The sequence below is a fragment of the Sapajus apella genome, unplaced genomic scaffold (assembly GCF_009761245.1).
Source record: "Sapajus apella isolate SASKATOON/1434 unplaced genomic scaffold, GSC_monkey_1.0 scaffold14, whole genome shotgun sequence".
In the NCBI taxonomy this organism is placed as follows: Eukaryota; Metazoa; Chordata; class Mammalia; order Primates; family Cebidae; genus Sapajus; species Sapajus apella.
In genome coordinates, this window is record NW_022436954.1 from 18,148,467 (window position 1) to 18,154,029 (window position 5,563).

Sequence of the window (5,563 nt, forward strand, 5' to 3'; positions counted from 1 at the left end):
CTCGGCGGAGGCGGCGCGGCCCCGGCTGGCGGCCCCCGCGGCGGGAGCGGCCGCGCTGCGGGCGCGCTGGTCCCCGGCGAGGCAAAGTTTCAGCGCCAGCCTCGGCGCGGCGGCGGCGGCGACTCGCTGCTGCTCTCCTCCCCTGCTTTGACCACCATCTTATTAGTACAGGAAATGACATGGAAAACGGAAGAAAGCGGCGTTTGGGGCAGACGCGGACCCCCCAATTCAGGGGCCGGAGCCGGGACTCACCAGCCGCGTCCCGACCCGGCCCCGGAGAAAACTCCCGGGGCTCCTTCGGCCCGCGCCCTGCCCGGAGGGGGAAACCCGGCTCCCCAAACCCAAAGGGAGAGGGAGCGTTTTATAATCCAGCCCGCGGAGAAATCGAGAAAAAAATAGATGATAAAAAGAAAAGGTTAAGAGAACTTTGGAACTGGGAACTGGGATACTTTTTTGGGGTCGGAAGTAAAAGTTCTCAAATTAAAAAAAAAAGTCACTGCGAGGGGGGCTCCCTGGCTCTCCCGGTCCCTTGGCAGTCCATTTGGAACCAAATAGTCGAGGGGAGTCGACGCGTTTGGATTTTTAACCCTTTCGGGGCTCCGCAGCTGGCCCCCTCCCGGTCCTATTTAACCCTTTGAATGCACAGCAGTTTGGAGATAAAAAGTTGCAAAACGTAGGCGTCCTGCCAAGGCTAAGGGTGAGGGGCTTGGGGTTCGCTAAAAATATTAACTCTTTACCTGGGGCTGCGGTTTTGAAGTCGCGAACCGCACATGTTCTTCAAATCGAGATACGTTACAGAGGGAGAGACCTTCTGAGAACTGGGGGGGACGGACCTTGGCCGGCTTGGAAAAGATGTCCAAGCTGCATTCACTTGCTCGATTCCTCAGTTTCTTCATCTGTGAAATGGGATTCGATGTAACAGAGAAGGGGTGATGAGGGAAAGACGGGGTCGGGGGTGGGATTGTCACAGTGCTTAAGAGCTTGACATGCTTTCCAGGGCGCCAGGAAAACGGACAGGTTGTGATGGGGCTGGAAGCCTTGGAGCAGGGCAAGGGACACTGCGGGGCGGCGTAACCGGGACAACCATTCCCCAATCAACCCGTTTCTCGTGGCGTCCTCTACAAGTCCTGTGGCCCAATGGCGGTGTCTCTCTCCTACCAAGGGAGGATGAGCTGTGTAGGCTCTAAAGCTGGGGCAGAAACCCCAGTTGGTGGTTCCCAGGAAGGCGCCTGGGCGAGGCGCTGTCCAGTGAGAGGCTGTCCCTCCCCCACACGTCCACGAATCCCTGCAAGAGTTGCTCAGACGCCCCCCACCCCCACCAATGAGGGTACTACCCCAGGGAAGCCTCCTCCCAAGGCAGGTAGAGTTCCCTGTCAACCCTGCTGCTGGCGATCCTCAGATGGGCATCCATGCTCAGACCTCTGGGCCTGCTCATGGCTTTTGGAATCTGGATGTGGAGCTGGAGGCGGTGGGGATGAGGAGGGAGGGAACACTGTAGGTACCACATCATCTGTTTCCCTTGACTCTGGCATCACAAACGCAGCTTCTTGGAATCTCATGCCTGTTATTGGTTGTGTGATCTTGAGCAAGTGGTTTCACCTCTCTGAGCCTTTATTTCCTGCATCTGCAAAGTGGTGCACAGTAATACCCACGTTCCTGACTCTGCATAAGGAGCCACCGGAGTGTATTTAAAGGGCCCAGAACCCAGCTGCTCACAGTAGATGCTCAAGAGACAATAACCGCGCTAACATTATATGAGGTTCAGTGCAACGGTACCATTCCTGAGTATCTCTTGCTTGATGCCAGGCAGAGTATTGGGTACTGAGGGTACCGGGGGGGGTTCCACGATTAGAATGACAAGATCCTTCAAGGAGGTCTTGGTCTGCCCAGGAGATGAAGGCACTCGCAGATAATTTGAATTAATTCAGAACCGAATGCACCTCCAGCTGCGCTGAGCATCGTTTTGGATGCCAAGTGCCGGGCTGGGAGAAGGGGCACTGAGGAAGGAGCCATTTATTGTTCCTTCTTAGGAGAAAGGTTCACCAAGGGAGTGATGTCAGAGGCAAGCCTGGAATTTCCACCAGTGGTAGGATGGCATTGCCAGGAAGGCAAACAGCTGGCACAAAGACCGCGAGGCTTCAACGTGGCCGGGGTATTGAACAGGTGTCCTGCAGTGACTGGGGCAGAGGGTGAGGCAGAGATACTAGAGATGAGGGCAGAAAGAGAAGTGGATAAAGAAGGGGTGTGGTCCCCGCCTCCAGAGAGCAAAAAGATCTTTAAGAGAATGACAAGTTGGAAGTGAGGTAAGGAGGGTATTTCTTTGGTGCTGGTTTTCTATTTAAATCTCCCCATCCATTTGGCCCAGTCTGGCTTCCTTTGCCAGGAGCCATGGGTCCTCAGCTGCATCTGTAGGGTGCGATTGGGTCCTTGGGCATGACAGGCTGGGGTGTCAGCACTTCATGTGTCACACTGGGACTTCCATAGGGGCTGTGGGGAGCAGAGACATGCAATATGATCCAGAGACCCAGGTCTGGGTCCCAGCCTGCCGCCTGAAGCATATGACTTGTCCTCTGGGGGGCCAGTGTTTTCCTGCATGGCATGAGGAGTTGGGACCACAGGTTCTATATTTTGCCCTCAAGAAGCTGCCCCTGTAGCTACACAGTCAAGGCCAAGGTACAGGAAGGAATCAGGAACAAGCCTGGGGGAATTGCTGGAGCCATCTCAGAAGGGAAGCCCCAGGCAGTCGGAGGGTTGACACACATGCTCTGGGTCAATGTGGGCAGAATGGGATCACCACAGGCAAGCAGTCTAGACAAAGCAAGTTTTGTGAGGCTGTGCCTCAGTTTCCTTCTGTGGGCTGAATTGAGCCTGAAACTCAGATGTAGGAGTGAGATGAGAGCTCCACCGGCATTTCCTGAGAACGCAGGGGAAGGGGAAGAGGACTGAAGTGAACAGGGCATACGGCACACACCTTCTGGGGGACTACCATCTAGCCTCTCAATAATCCAAGATGGATGTCATCATCACCATTTTTTGCAGGCAGAGAAACCATGTTCAGAGAGGTTAAGAAACTTGCCCACGGTCACACAGCTAGTTTGAGGTAGGGTGAGACTCAAACCTAGGTCTGTCTGACTCCATTGCTCAGTGTCATCTGCTCTTGGTCATTTCTGCTTCATTGTCCTTTTCTGTAATGCAGCTTTTCAGCCTAATGAGTGGTGAGGTATTTTCTTAATTTCTCCCTTGAGTGTATCTCACAAAAAGGAGCTGACCAGAACGTTGTGATCCAAGGCTAGGTACATTATGACCTCTTCTTGCAAAAAAATGTACTAACAATCCCAGTCACCTCCAGGTCCCTGTGAAGGCTACTGAAATGCTGTAAGTGAATAGAGTTCACTTCTTTAGAAGGAAACGTCCACCTGAGGCCTTCTCTCCATCCCCTACTACTAATAATGACACCAAGCAAAACATACTTCCGGTTAGCTCCAAGGCAAATGCCCCCTGGATCCTAGAAGGAAGAATCACTGGAGATTCACGGCCACATTCGTTGTAAAACAAGGACGTTGTTCATTGCATTAATGACCTTTCCTAAAACCGCTAGGGAAAAATTTCAATGAGGATTTAGTGCCTGGAAAAAACTAAAACTGAAACACACTGCATCTTCCCCCAAGGAACTGTCAAGCATCTTCCTTGCTAATAAGAAGAGCTCCATAACTGATCAGCCTTCCCTTCTTGCACAGGCTGCCAGGAAGCTCAGAGCCAAATTCCACCTTCACAGCTTTGGCAGTTGCATCCTTCTTATTACTGCTTTACCACTTCTAATCCTACTGGCTCGGCCTTGTTGTCTCTGCCTTTTGTTAAAGATGTTGCCCTTTTTAATGGTAAAAAATAAATGCTTTAAATAAATCCACATTTGGAAGAGCTGCTGAAGGGACCTGGATTCCACAGGCCTTATGTTAAGCCAGGCACAGTCCTGTTCTGGTCTTGTCCACTCGCCCAACAGCTGAGGGATCCCTCTCTTGGAAAGAAGGAGGGGCTGGCTTAAGACCAAGGAATTGCTCATCCAGCTGCTGACAGTGACTAAGATCAAAATGCCTTGGGTCAGATCATTGTTGCCATTTTTCATTCTACTGAGAAGCAGCTTGCCTTGCTCCTGCCAGCTCCCTGGGAGGCCCAAACCACTATCCTCTACCTGTGCTCCAGAAAATTTCCCCCATTAGTCCCTCCTGTTGAGGCATGGCAAGGTGAGGAGGTATGGGGATAGTGGTGTGGGAGTGAGGGAACAGTCCTAGATGATGAGGACAGGGAAGGCATCCCTGAGGAGATGGCATTTCAGTGGGGGCCTTGCTAGATACAAAGGAGCCAGCCCCACCAAGGGTTGAGTAGCAGAACTCCTGAGCAGGGGACACAGCCAGTGCAAAGGCCCTGAGCAGGATGGAATTGGCTTGTTCTAAGAAGTGGCAGAAAGCTAGTGTGCCCAGGGTGCAGTGTGGCAAGAAAGACAAGAAACAGATGTGGGAAAAAGTAGGTCAGATCTGCGCCAGGCTTTTCCAGTTTGGATTTCTTTGAAGTGCAGTGGAAGCCACTGGTAATTTTACAGCTGTGGAGACCCAGAACTTGATTTATGTTTTCATGAGATCACCTTGGTTGCCATGTGGGCAATAAACATTTACTGAGTGCCAGTGAGTTTGCAGGCGTGCTCATAAACCATTTCATTGAATTGTCCCTGAATTCTAGATGAGATTGAAGCAAACATATCTCTTTTTTTCTGGCTTCCCAGCATCTGATTCCCCTTCCAGTGGCTGGGGAACATCCCACCTTCTGATCCCTGGGGAGAAACAGAGTGTTCCCTTTCCCCAGCCTCCCTGCAGGTAAGGTGCTGGTCCATGACCCAGGCTCAGCCAATCAGATACATCTTCCTGACTTTGAATTGGGAGCTAGAGATAATAGAAGCGTGGACCATGGACAGTCCTTTCTGGCAAGGGTAGGGTGGAGTGCAGTCAGTTTTCAGAGGCAGTGGTGCCAATGGCTGGGTCCAACAGAGCTGTGGGCTAGGGCTGGTGGTGCAGGCTTTGGCACCTGTTGGTCAGGTTGGGGAGCAATGTCCTCATCACATCAGGTCTCTAGCATGATCTTGGCTGTGGCTCTGGCTGCATGTACCCCTTGCCTGTTTCTCCAGCCTTTAAGAGGATCATGAACTACCTGAAATCCTTCCACTGTGTTCCTTTTCAAGTTACAAGTTGTCTATTACTGCATAACCAATAGCCTGAAACTTGGCAGCTGAAGACAGAAAACAATGAACAATAAACTGTGTTCATTATCACACAGTTTCTGACGGGTCAGGAAAGCCACAACCCTTTATAAATTAATCTCAGAAGTGGCATGCCATCACTACTGCCATATTCTGTGGTCACACAGGCCAACCCTGGTCGGTGTGGGAGGGGACTACACGAGGTTGCAGCCACCAGGAGGAGGGATCCTTGGTGGCCACCTTGGAGGCTGGTGACCAAAATCAGCGACAGCAATTTCTATTGCTTGCAACATTAAAACCAAGACATTATGGAAC